A 15,032-nucleotide genomic window follows, 5' to 3' on the forward strand; every position below is an offset into this window, starting at 1 on the left:
ACAACAATACCGCCGTTTCAAGAGCATAGCCCCAAAACGAAGGTGGGAGCTCAGTGAAGCTCATCATGGATCGAACCATGTCCAACAAAGTTCGATTGCGACGCTCCGAAACACCATTAAGCTGAGGTGTCATAGGAGGAGTCCACTGAGAGAGAATCCCATTCTCTTTTAGATAGCTCAAAAACTTGGTACTCAAGTATTCTCCACCTCGATCAGATCGAAGTGCTTTAATCCTCTTACCTAGTTTGTTTTCTACTTCAGCCTTGAATTCTTTGAACTTTTCAAATGATTCAGACTTATATTTCATCAATATAAGTACCCATACCTAGAATAATCATCAGTAAAGGTAATGAAGTAGGTGTGACCAAATTTTGTACCAATACTAAATGGTCCGCAAACATCCGTATGGATCAAATCCAATAGATTTTGACTACGCTCAGGTTTAGTCATTTTTCCTTTCAGGCAGATTTAGTCATTTTTCCTTTCAGGCAGGACTCACAAGTAGGTAGAGAGTTAATATCAGACATATCAAATATGCCCTCTCCCACTAGCTTGTTCATCCTCCTTGATGAAATATGACCTAGCCTAGCATGCCAAAGGTTTGCCGGGTTTTGACTATCGATTTTCCTTTTGTTCGTTGTTACCGGTTTATCAACATAATTTATTGGAACGTCTTTTAATTTTAATTTATATAGATCGTTTTCAAGTTGTCCATTTCCAATCAAACATTCATTCTTGTAAATATTGCAAATCTCATTCACAAAATTGCAAGAAAAACCATCTCTATCAAGCATAGAAACAGAAATAATGTTTTTAATCAAGTTTGGAACAAATAAAACATCTCTCAAAAGTAACTTAAAATCGTTCTGCAAAATTTAAATAAACGTCTCCCACAGCTTTGGCTTCAACTCTAGAACCATTTCCGAGCCTCAACTGGGTCTCACCCATTCTAAGCTTGCGACTTCTTGTCATCGCCTGCAAATCATTGCAAATGTGAGATCCACATCCGGTATCCAATACCCAAGAAGTAGTATTAAGTGAAACATTTATTTCAATATAAAACATACCCTTCGCAGTTCGCAACTGCTCTACATATTCCTTGCAGTTACGTTTCCAATGACCGGGTTTCTTGCAGTGATGGCAAACATCCTTGGACTTTTCCATGTTTGAAGCCTTTGTCTTGTTCTTCTTCTCGGGTCCGGTTTTCTTGGATGGGGCAGAACGTTTCTTACCCTTTGTACTTGGCCCCTTCTTAGCAGAAGAAGAGGAGCCCACCAAGAGAACCGGTTTATCCTTTTTTAAAGTGGCTTCATAAGTTACAAGCATATTGACCATCTCTTCAAGGGAGGCCTCTATCTTGTTCGTATTGAAATTCACCACAAAACCGTCAAATGATGAAGGAAGAGAGAGAAGTAATAAGTCCACATTGAGTTCATGCTCCAATACCAAATCAAGCGTTACCAACTTCTGAATGAGCCAAATCACACGTACCCCATGATCACGGACCGAAGTCCCTTCACGCATGCGACACGTCATTAACTCTTTTACAGTAGCGAACCTTTCAGCTCTCGATTGAGCCCCAAAAAGTTCCTTGAGTTGTACGTGAATGTCAGCAGCATTCACGGTATCCTCAAATCGCCTCTGGAGTTCATCAGACATCGAAGCTTGCATATAGCATTTGGCCTTGATATCATGGTCCCACCATTTATCAAGTTTGGCCAACTCTTCCGGACTTATATCAGCTGGTGCTTCCTTCGGAGGAGATTTTTCTAACACGTAGAACATCTTCTCCGAGGTCAAGACAATCTTCAACTTACGGAACCATTCCGTATAGTTTGCGCCAGTCAGTTTATTTTGTTCGAGAATAGAGAATAGTGGATTGCGCGAATTCATCTTAATGAAATACTCAAAAGAAACAGAAAATAATCAGTGATTGTTTAATTAATTTACTAAGACATAAAATAGGCGAAATTTATTTTATGAATCTCACTCCCACTATTTTAACGATTACACTACCCTCTAGTGAAAACGAGAAACATTTTCTTTAGTGGGAACATGGAGTCCAATTGACAAACTATAGTCCCGAATAATATCAGCCAACCATAATTTTCAAAAGGTAGAGCCCAATTGCTTCCAAAGCAACCTCCATGTTTTTACCTCATGTCCAATAAGGGCCCAATAATATGACGCCGTTTATTGTGACATGTCAAGATAACCCATCAATATCAAGTTGTGATGGACGGTCGCCATGTGGATCCCCAATAATATGAGCTAATCCCATGGGAGTTCCATCCAACTTACAATATGTGTCGATCCAATGTACAACTTTCCGACGAACGGGCCCCCCCAATAATATGAGCTGGACCATATCCGCGGGTAGCATCTCATACATTGATCGTTGATGGAAGGTAGGAACATTTAAACAATATTTAAATTTCCTTTATTTATCTTGATATCAATTTTAAATCATATTTAAAATGAGGGATTTTAATTTTGAAAATTTGTCTCATCATTTAAAATTTGTATGCTTGTGGGATTCATACAATTTAGTCTAAACATGCATACAACGATAATATCATATATTATATTTTAGGATTATCGATTCCATTACTAATCGACCCGTGGTTGCCAATCACGAGTCTAAGTCCAATCCTAGGTGATATTCAAGTATGCAATGCAATCCTATTACATTGTGCTTCCAATTTACATTTCTTCAGTCTTTATCATTGCTTGCTGGTCCCACCTCCATCTTCAAAAACTCCCACTATTTCTAGTGAATTTACAATAAATTACTATGACAAATAAAGAGATACATTGTAGGGGTGGGAACGGGCCATAAACCAGGCCCACTTTTATTACAAATGATAAAATCAAATTTGGGCCATAAACCAGGCCCATTAATAAAACCCAACAATCAATAATAAAGTCAAATGTAAACAACCTAACATACACCTATAATATTGGTCATGGCAATCGATCATCCTTATCCAATAATATTTAATTCAAAAATTAATTTATTGGATATCATGCAATGACAATAAATATAAATAGATAAAATCATATTTCATACATAAAATCTTATTTTATATATAAAATCATATTTTATCTAGTTTATCCATAAAATCATATTTTACATATAAAATCCAATTTTATACATAAAATCATATTTTATTATCAATTGTACCAAAATTAATAATTAAAGATTTAATTTATGGGATTAAATTTATAAATTTCCAAAATTCAAAATTTATACAAAAATTAATTTTCTTAAAAATTTTGGGCTCAAACAATTTTGACCCATTGCCTCGTGGACCAACTGAAACAATTTTCAATCGGGCCAAAAACTGGGCCCAAAACCATTTTGGGCTAGAATTCATAATTCACGAAAAAATTTAATTTTTAATAAAAAAAAAATTTTCTGGGCAGCTCGGGACAATCCCGAGCTGCCCGCCCGTCGCTGGGCTGGACTCGTCCAGCCCAGCCGCTGGGCCGCTCCATGCGGCCCAGCTGCGCGGGCTAGGGCAACGCTTGCCCTAGATCGCGCAGGGCTGCTGCGTGCAGCCCATCTGCGCGCAGCCAAGCTGCGCGCAGGGCTGCACGCGGCGCTGCCCGCTGCCTTCGGGCAGCGGGCAGCCCCGAAAATATATATATATATATATTTTTTTTCCGTTTTATTTTTCTGAAAAATCGAGGCTTTGTACAATCGATAAAATTTTAATCGTAAAATCCGAGAACAGCCTGGCTCTGATACCACTGTTGGAACACGGTCGTTCTCCGAATTTAAAAAGAAAGTGATACCCGGTGCAGCGGAAGTTTTAAAATTTTATATGGAACGATTCCATATGGGTATCAAATTCCTACGATTAAAATTGATAATATAAAATTTAAACAATATAAATTTTACCTTAAAATCTCGAAACGAGATTATGGACACCAACAGATTAAACTGCTCTTGTTGTATATCCCAGGAACTGATGAACGAACAATTCTTCAATCAGGTCCACGAACAGAAGTTTAATCCCTCTGATAGACTGCACTAGAAAGTCTATCAGAAGTTTCTAAAAAGAGATAGAACAGATATGATCTGCTAATTCAGACTGCAAATTCGAAATTCGCAGACTGAAAATTCTCCAAGACAGAGAGAGGGGGGCGGCCGAAATTCCTAGACTGGAGGCTAGGGTTTTTGAAAATCTGAGTGTAAGTTGTGTGTAATTTCTGTACTGCAATAACTTATTTATAATGTGGGCTGCTAACAGCTTAGGGCCCATTAGTCCTAAGTTCAAGCCTGACAAGCAAAGCCCGCATGTTCAAAAATTAATATAAAATTCATCGTGACTCAGATTGATAAACCAATTTCACCAATGTGCACAGAAACCATTTCTGCATCTTTTAAAGTCAAGATAAATTTTCTGAATTCGAATTCAGTGGTTTCCAAAAATGTCCATCACTATGTCATTTTAGGAAATCTTACTCCCTCTACTCTTAAATAAGAAGTCCCACTTCTTTATTCACTAAATTTAACTCTTTAAATTTAATTATCTCAATGGGGATTAAAAATCCATTAATTGTGTGACCCTCAATGGTTCAGGGATACAGCTAGCCGTGGGCTCACAGCTCCTTGTGACTCGGAACAACAATTTCCGACTTGCCCATCGAATCATGGTAAGAGCGCCTAGAAACATCGCCCCATGATTCCCTAGGTATCACTGATAGTGCCTGCAAGAACCAATAGATTTTGGTTAGCGTACAGTACGGTCCCTTCATCCAAATATCCCGATCGAATCAACAACCATTGGTAAATCGAGAGTCATTCGAGATTCGATAACTATGCAATGCATCTTGAAGATCAAATAGTGACATCGCATGTGCTACTAAGAAACCATTTCTTAAAACACATCATGTACTCTGGCCAGAGATTCGTCATACTAATATCTCCTCAGATTTCATAGGATATCCACACTCGCAAGTATGTGGTGAATCCTTGACAACAAAGCATCGACTCCTATATGTGTCGTAACTGTACCCAATCCCGACACCTGATGACCCCAATAGAGTCGGTAAACGAGTCAAAGTACAGTACTAGCATATAGAGTCTCAATGATGTTTCAAGTAGTAAGGACTAATGGTGTACAACCAAAACCGCGGACTTTATCCACTCGATAAGTGATAACCACTTGGAAAGTCCGGATAGGGTAGTTCAATCATTCATCGTATGAATATCCATTTGCATGCTTTGAACATCTCTATGTTCCATACCAATGAAACGTGGTACTCGGCATCGCAAATGCTAGTCTCAATCTCGAGCGATCCTTATCCTTATTAACGGACGGCTCAATCGACTAGGAACTGTTTAGAATATACAGTGACTATAAGATGTGTTTGTAAGAGTGGGTGCCCAGTGAGCCAACTGTGTGGCTATGGGCTTTGTTGACTCTTTGTATAAACAATCTTTTGTTTAATATTATTTACACTTTTATGGCAATGACTTTATATTACTTCATATTGTTATATTGTGATATACTATTGTTGTTTTGATAAAGACCTTGAATATACTATAGTGTATGTAAGATGTGGTAGAACATGGAGATGTCTATCATGAAATACATCTTATAGTCACTGTATATTCTAAAACCGTTCCTAGTCGATTGAGCCGTCCGATAATAAGGATAAGGATCGCTCGAGTTTGAGACTAGCATTTGCGATGCGGAGTACCACGTTTCATTGGTAGGGAACATGGAGATGTTCGAAGCATGCAAATGGATATTCATAGGATGAATAGTCGAACTACCCTATCCGGACTTTCCAAGTGGTTATCACTTATCGAGTGGATAAAGTCCGCGGTTTTGGTTGTACACCATTAGTCCTTACGACTTGAAACATCATGGAGACTCTATATGCTAGTACTGTGCTTTGACTCGTTTACCGACTCTGAGGGGGTCATCAGGTGTCGAGATTGGGTACAGTTACGACACATATAGGAGTCAATGCATTGTTGTCAAGGATTCACCACATACTTGCGAGTGTGGATATCCTATGCGATCTGAGGAGATATTAGTGTGACAAATCTCTGGCCAGAGTACTTGATGTGATTTAAGAAATGGTTTCTTAGTAGCACATGCGATGTCACTAATTTGATCTTCAAGATGCATTGCATAGTTATCGAATCTTGAGCGACTCTCGATATACCAATGGTTGTTGATTCGATCGGGATATTTGGATGAAGGGACCGTACTGTACGTTAACCAAAATCTATTGGTTCTTGTAGGCACTATCAGTGATACCTAGGGAATCATGGGGCGATGTTGCTAGGCGCTTTACCATGATTCGTTGGGCAAGTCGGAAAGTGTTGTTCCGAGTCACAAGGAGTTGTGAGCCCACGGCTAGCTGTATCCCTGAACCATTGAGGGTCACACAGTGTAATGGAGTTTTAATCCCCGTTGAGATAGTTAAATTTAAAGAGTTAAATTTAATGAACTAAGGAGTTGGACTTCTTAAATAAGAGTAAGGGAGTAGGATTTCCTAAAATGACATAGGGATGGACATTTTTGGAAACCACTGAATTCGGATTCAGGAAAATTTATTTTGACTTTAAAACGTGCAGAAATGGTTTCTGTGCACATTGGTGAAATCGTTTCATCAATCGGAGTCACGATGAATTTTATATTAATTTCTGAACGAGTGGGCTTTGCTTGTCGGGCCCCAGCTTATGATTAATGGGCCCTAAGGTGTTAGTGGCCTGCATTATAAATAAGTTATTTCAGTACAGAAATTACATACAACAGGTCATAATTTTTGAGACAGGATTTTCGAAACCCTAGCCCCTCTCAAAAACGTTTTCGGCCGCCCCTCCCTCCCTCTGCCCGAGAAAATTCCGGTCTGTGATTTTGAATCGCAGTAAGGAATAACGAATCAAATTCGTGTATTCTCTTCGCAGAAAACTTCTGATAGATTTCTAGTGCAATCTATCAGAGGGATTAAACCTCTGTTCGTGGACCTGATTGAAGGCGTTCATCGGTTCCAGGGAGAGACAACAAGAGCAGAATTGTTCTGTTGGTGTCCATTAATCTCGTTGCGAGATTTGAGGTAAAATTTATTTAATTGTTATTTAAATTTTACACACACGTAATTCAATCGATGAACGGTTGATACCCACACCATGGAATCGTTCCATGAGAAAAATTTTAAACTTCCGCTGCACCGGGTATCAATCGTAATTGGTCTGGGAACTCGCCAGTTTTCCAACAGTGGTATCAGAGCCAGGTTGCTCAGATCAATCGATTGAATTAATCAATTGTACAAAATTTTTGAGTCTCGGTTTTTGAAACAAAATAAATATTTTTAATAAAAAAAAAAAAAATTTTTTTCCGGGGGCAAAACCCGGGCAGCGATTGGATCGCTGCCCGGAAGGGGCAGCGATGGTCGCTGCCCCCAGGGGCGGCGCACGGCGCCGCCCAAAGGGGGCGCACGGCGCCGCCCAGGGCGGCGACCGTCGCCGCCCAGGGCGGCGCACGGCGCTGCCCAGCGCAGCGCTGGGCGCTGCGCAGGGCAGCGCTCGGCGCCGCCCAGCGGCGGCGCCAGGCGCCGCCAGGGCAGCAAGCGTTGCTGCCCTAAGGGGGCAGCCGGGCTGCCCCGGCCCGCGCCCCGGGTGCGGGCCAACCCGGGAGTGTCCCGGGTGGCCCGCGGGAATAATTAATATTTTATTAAAAATTAATTTTAATATGTTAAAATTTTATTTTTGGTCCGGTCAAAAATTGTTTTTGATTGGTTCACGAGATTTCGGATCGAATTGTTCGAGTCCGTAAATTTTAAAATTGATTTTGGATAAATTTGAAATTTACGGACTCGAACAATTCGATCCGAAATCTCGTGAACCAATCAAAAACAATTTTTGACCGGACCAAAAATAAAATTTTAACATATTAAAATTAATTTTTAATAAAATATTAATTTTTCCCGCGGGCCACCCGGGACACTTTATTAAAAATTAATTTTAATATGTTAAAATTTTATTTTTGGTCCGGTCAAAAATTGTTTTTGATTGGTTCACGAGATTTCGGATCGAATTGTTCGAGTCCGTAAATTTTAAAATTGATTTTGGATAAATTTGAATTTTTGGAAAATTTTAATATTTTATCCGTAAATTGAATTTTGAAATCAATTATTTTGGTACAATTGATGATAAGATATGATCTTATGATATATTGAGTAAAATATGATTTTATTTGTAAAATTGGATTTTATAGATAAAATATGATTTTATTTGATATGGAGATAAAATATGATTTTATATGTGAAATGTGATTTTATATATAAAATATGATTTTATCTTGTTTAAATTTGAATTGCCACAGCATGTTATCCAATAAATTAATTTTGAATTAAATGTTATTGGATAAGGATGATCGATTGCCATGACCAATTTTGTAGGTGTATGTTAGGAATTTACATTTTGTCTTTATTGTTGTTGGTTTTATTAATGGGCCTGGTTTATGGCCCGATATGAATGTCATATGTAATAAAAGTGGGCTTGGTTTATAGCCCGTTCCCACCCCCTAAAAATGTATCCCCTACTTGTCATTGTTATTTATTGTAAATACATTAGATTTAGTGGGAGATCAAGATTTGAAGATGGTGGGCCCAGCAGACAATGAAGACTGAAGAAATGTAAATTGGAAGCATATGTAATAGGATTGCATTTGCATACTGCATATTACCTAGGATTGGACTAAGACCCGTGATTGGCAACCACGGGTCAATTAGAAATGGAATCGATCATCCTATATAATATGTGATATTATGATTGTATGCATGTTTAGACATAAATTGCGTGAATCCGGCAATGCATGCAATAAATTAAATATGATGAGACAAATATTTTATAAATAAAATCCCTCATTTTAAATATGATTTAAAATTTATATCAAGATAAATAAAGGAAATTTAAATATTGTTTAAATGTTCCTACCTTCCATCAACGGTCAATGTATGTGATGCTACCCGCGGATACGGTCCGGCTCATATTATTGGGGGGGCCCGTCCGTCGGAAAGCTGTACATTGGATCGAAAAATGTTGTAAGTTGGGTGGAACTCCCATGGGATCGGCTCATATTATTGGGGATCCACATGGCGACCGTCCATCACAACTTAATATTGATGGGTCATCTTGACATGTCACTTTAAACGGCGTCATATTATTGGGCCCTTATTGGACATGAGGTAAATACATGGGGGTTGCTTTGGAAGCAATTGGGCTCTACCTTTTGAGAATTATGGTTGGCTGATATTATTCGGGACCATAAGTTTGTCAATTGGACTCCATGTTCTCACTAAGGAAAAAGTTTCCCGTTTTCACTAGAGGGTGGTGAAATCGTTAAAATAGTGGGAGTGAGATTCATAAAATTAAATTCGCCTATTTTATGTCTTAGTAAATTGTTAAACAATCATTGATATATGTCTGTTTTTCCTTTTCAGTATTTCATACAATGAATTCGCGAAATCCTTTATTCTCGATCCTCGAACAAAACAAGCTGACTGGCGCCAACTATACGGAATGGTTCCGGAAGTTGAAGATTGTCTTAACTTCGGAGAAAATGCTCTACGTGTTAGAGAAAGCACCTCCGAAGGAAGCACCAGCTGACATAAGTCCGGAGGAATTGGCCAAACTTGATGCATGGTGTGACCATGACATCAAGACCAAATGCTATATGCAAGCCTCGATGTCTGATGAACTCCAGAGGCGATTTGAGGACACGGTGAATGCTGCTGACATTCACACGCAACTCAAGGAACTTTTTGGGGCTCAGTCGAGGGCTGAAAGGTTCTCTACTGTTAAGGAGTTGATGACGTGCCGCATGCGTGAAGGGACTTCGGTCCGTGATCATGGGGTACGAGTGATTTGGCTCATACAGAAGTTAGCGACCCTTGATTTGGTGTTGGAGCATGAACTCAATGTGGACTTGCTGCTTCTATCTCTTCCTTCTTCATTTGATGGATTCGTGATAAATTTTAATATGAACAAGATAGAGGCCACCCTTGAAGAGATGGTCAATATGCTCGTTACATATGAATCCACACTTAAGAAGGATAAGCCAGCTTTCTTGGTGGGCTCCTCATCTTCTGCTAAGAAGGGGCCAAGTATGAAGGGCAAGAAACGTTCTGCCCCACCCAAGAAAGTGGAACCCGAGAAGAAGCAAAAGACAAAGGCTTCAAACGATGGAAAATCCAAGGATGTTTGCCATTACTGCAAGAAGCCGGGTCATTGGAAGCGCAACTGCAAGGAGTATCTTGAGCAGTTGGGAACTGCAAAGGGTATGTTCTATATCGAAATAAACATGTCACTTAATACAACTTCTTGGGTATTGGATACCGGATGTGGATCTCACATTTGCAATGATTTGCAGGTGATGACAAGAAGTCGTAGGCTTAGAATGGGTGAGACCCAGCTGAGGCTCGGGAATGGTTCCAGAGTTGAAGCTACGGCCATTGGAGATGTTTGTTTGATTTTGCAGAATGGTTTTAAATTATTGTTGAGAGATGTTTTATTTGTGCCAGATTTAATTAAAAACATTATTTCTATTTCTATGCTTGATAGAGATGGTTATTCTTGTAATTTTGTGAATGGGATTTGCAATATTTACAAGAATGAATGTTTAATTGGAAATGGACAACTTGAAAACGATCTATACAATTTAAAACTAAAAGACGTTCCAGTAAATTGTATTGACAAACCGGCGACAACAAACAAAAGGAAAATCGATAGTCAAAACCCGGCAAACCTTTGGCACGCTAGACTAGGTCATATTTCCTCAAGGAGGATGAACAAGCTAGTGGGAGAGGGCATGTTTGATATGTCTGATATTAACTCTCTACCTACTTGTGAATCCTGCCTAAAAGGGAAAATGACTAAATCTCCTTTTAAGGGGAAGCCTGAACGTAGTCAAAATCTGCTGGATTTGATCCATACAGATGTTTGTGGTCCATTTAGAGTAGGGACTCAACATGGCCACACCTACTTCATTACCTTTACTGATGATTATTCTAGGTATGGGTATTTATATTTAATGAAATATAAGTCTGAAGCATTTGAAAAGTTCAAAGAATTCAAGGCTGAAGTAGAAAACAAGCTAGGTAAAAGTATTAAAGCACTTCGATCGGATCGAGGTGGAGAATACTTGAGTACCGAGTTTTTGGACTATCTAAAAGAGAATGGGATTCTCTCTCAGTGGACTCCTCCTATGACACCACAGCTTAATGGTGTATCGGAGCGTCGTAATCGAACTTTGTTGGACATGGTTCGATCTATGATGAGCTTCACTGAGCTTCCACCTTCGTTTTGGGGCTATGCGCTTGAGACGGCGGTATTGTTGTTGAACAACGTCCACACTAAAGCAGTGGACAAAACACCATACGAGTTATGGAATGGCAAAGCTCCTAAGTATTCGTACTTGAGGATTTGGGGATGTCCTGCTTACGTGAAGCGGACAGTGGGAGATAAGTTGGATAGTCGATCCAGCTTGTGTTATTTTGTGGGGTATCCGAAGAATTCAATCGGATATTATTTCTATTATCCTGCTGAAACAAAGGTGTTTGTTTCACGGAATGCCACCTTCTTGGAGAAGGAGTTCTTATTGGATAAGAAAGGCGAGATGATGGAACTCGAAGAAGTTCGAGAAGAACCCGAAATACAAAATAACGATCCCACACCTCAGGAACCATTGCTGGACACGCCTGCACCTAGAAGATCCGAGAGGACTTCTAGACCTCCAGTTCGATATGGTCTTCTTCTTGAAGAGGGTCAAGATGAACCCGACATTGGATGTGATCCAAGAAGCTTCAAGGAAGCAATTTCTGATGCGGATTCGAATTTATGGCTTGAAGCTATGCAATCAGAATTGGATTCGATGCATACTAACCAAGTCTGGTCTTTAGTGGATCCTCCCGATGGAATTGTTCCAATAGGGTGTAAATGGATCTACAAAAGAAAGCTTGGGCCTGATGGTAAGATATTGACTTACAAGGCGCGATTGGTGGCGAAAGGTTATACTCAAAGGCAAGGAGTTGACTATGATGAAACCTTTTCACCAGTCGCAATGTTCAAGTCCATAAGAATCCTAATTGCCATAGCTGCATGGTATGACTATGAGATATGGCAAATGGATGTGAAGACTGCTTTTCTTAATGGAGACATTAAGGAGGAAATCTATATGAAGCAGCCTGAGGGGTTCACATCCATGGGAAGCGAGCATAAGGTATGCAAGCTTCAGAGATCAATTTATGGTCTAAAACAAGCATCAAGAAGTTGGAACCAGAAATTTGATGAAACAATAAAAGATTTTGGTTTCATCAAGAACCCGGAGGAACCTTGCGTGTAAAAGAAAGTAGTTAAGGATGCGGTGACATTCTTAGTACTTTATGTTGATGACATCCTACTCATTGGGAATGATGTAGGGATGTTGCAGTCAACAAAGATATGGTTATCAGGTAGATTTTCGATGAAGGATTTGGGTGAGGCATCCTACATTCTTGGGATACAGATCTATAGGGATAGATCTAAGAGAATGATAGGACTCACTCAATCAACCTACATCGATACCATATTGAAACGGTTTTCAATGGATGGGTCCAAGAGAGGACATCTACCCATGTGTCATGGAGTTTCTCTATCCAAGTCTATGTGTCCCAAGACTGATGCAGAGATAGAGAATATGACACATGTACCATATGCGTCAGCTATAGGTAGTATCATGTATGGGATGATATCTACCAGACCGGATGTAGCATTTGCTCTGAGTGTCACGAGCAGATATCAGTCTAATCCTGGTCAGATGCATTGGAAAGCCGTGAAGGACATTCTTAAGTACTTGCGAAGGACTAAGAATATGTTCATGGTTTATGGAGGACGAGAACTCAAACTGGAAGGCTATACCGACTCTAGCTTCCAAAGTGATGTGGATGACTCGAAGTCAACCTCTGGATTTGTGTTCATGCTCAATGGTGGTGCTGTCTCTTGGAAGAGTTCCAAGCAGGACACCACAGCGGATTCCACCACTGAGGCTGAATACATTGCAGCATCAGCTGCTGCTAAAGAGGCCGTTTGGATGAGGAATTTCGTCCAAGAGTTGGGCGTCATTCCTGAATTTGTTGGTCCAGTCCCGGTGTACTGCGACAACACGGGTGCCGTTGCTCAAGCAAAGGAACCAAGGTCTCATCAAAGATCCAAACACGTACTGAGGAAATACCACATAATCCGGGAGATTGTGGAAAGAGGAGACATCAGTGTCGAACGAGTGGCCTCTGCAGACAATATCGCTGATCCACTTACTAAGCCTTTGCCAGGACCATTGTTTGACAAACATCGCGAAGCAATGGGTCTACATAGTATGACTAGTTGGCTATAGGGCAAGTGGGAGATTGTAAGAGTGGGTGCCCAGTGAGCCAACTGTGTGGCTATGGGCTTTGTTGACTCTTTGTATAAACAATCTTTTGTTTAATATTATTTACACTTTTATGGCAATGACTTTATATTACTTCATATTGTTATATTGTGATATACTATTGTTGTTTTGATAAAGACCTTGAATATACTATAGTGTATGTAAGATGTGGTAGAACATGGAGATGTCTATCATGAAATACATCTTATAGTCACTGTATATTCTAAAACCGTTCCTAGTCGATTGAGCCGTCCGATAATAAGGATAAGGATCGCTCGAGTTTGAGACTAGCATTTGCGATGCGGAGTACCACGTTTCATTGGTAGGGAACATGGAGATGTTCGAAGCATGCAAATGGATATTCATAGGATGAATAGTCGAACTACCCTATCCGGACTTTCCAAGTGGTTATCACTTATCGAGTGGATAAAGTCCGCGGTTTTGGTTGTACACCATTAGTCCTTACGACTTGAAACATCATGGAGACTCTATATGCTAGTACTGTGCTTTGACTCGTTTACCGACTCTGAGGGGGTCATCAGGTGTCGAGATTGGGTACAGTTACGACACATATAGGAGTCAATGCATTGTTGTCAAGGATTCACCACATACTTGCGAGTGTGGATATCCTATGCGATCTGAGGAGATATTAGTGTGACAAATCTCTGGCCAGAGTACTTGATGTGATTTAAGAAATGGTTTCTTAGTAGCACATGCGATGTCACTAATTTGATCTTCAAGATGCATTGCATAGTTATCGAATCTTGAGCGACTCTCGATATACCAATGGTTGTTGATTCGATCGGGATATTTGGATGAAGGGACCGTACTGTACGTTAACCAAAATCTATTGGTTCTTGTAGGCACTATCAGTGATACCTAGGGAATCATGGGGCGATGTTGCTAGGCGCTTTACCATGATTCGTTGGGCAAGTCGGAAAGTGTTGTTCCGAGTCACAAGGAGTTGTGAGCCCACGGCTAGCTGTATCCCTGAACCATTGAGGGTCACACAGTGTAATGGAGTTTTAATCCCCGTTGAGATAGTTAAATTTAAAGAGTTAAATTTAATGAACTAAGGAGTTGGACTTCTTAAATAAGAGTAAGGGAGTAGGATTTCCTAAAATGACATAGGGATGGACATTTTTGAAAACCACTGAATTCGGATTCAGGAAAATTTATTTTGACTTTAAAACGTGCAGAAATGGTTTCTGTGCACATTGGTGAAATCGTTTCATCAATCGGAGTCACGATGAATTTTATATTAATTTCTGAACGAGTGGGCTTTGCTTGTCGGGCCCCAGCTTATGATTAATGGGCCCTAAGGTGTTAGTGGCCTGCATTATAAATAAGTTATTTCAGTACAAAAATTACATACAACAGGTCATAATTTTTGAGACAGGATTTTCGAAACCCTAGCCCCTCTCAAAAACGTTTTCGGCCGCCCCTCCCTCCCTCTGCCCGAGAAAATTCCGGTCTGTGATTTTGAATCGCAGTAAGGAATAACGAATCAAATTCGTGTATTCTCTTCGCAGAAAACTTCTGATAGATTTCTAGTGCAATCTATCAGAGGGATTAAACCTCTGTTCGTGGACCTGATTG

The 15,032-nt window shown here is 39.9% G+C and overlaps 1 pseudogene; it reads left to right on the forward strand.

The window, feature by feature from the left end:
• LOC140861023 (uncharacterized) overlaps nucleotides 1-15,032 on the forward strand; it is a 30,941-nt pseudogene that overhangs the window by 14,099 nt on the left and 1,810 nt on the right.

Source organism: Henckelia pumila, chromosome 4, assembly GCF_033568475.1.
Source record: "Henckelia pumila isolate YLH828 chromosome 4, ASM3356847v2, whole genome shotgun sequence".
Lineage (NCBI taxonomy): Eukaryota > Viridiplantae > Streptophyta > Magnoliopsida > Lamiales > Gesneriaceae > Henckelia > Henckelia pumila.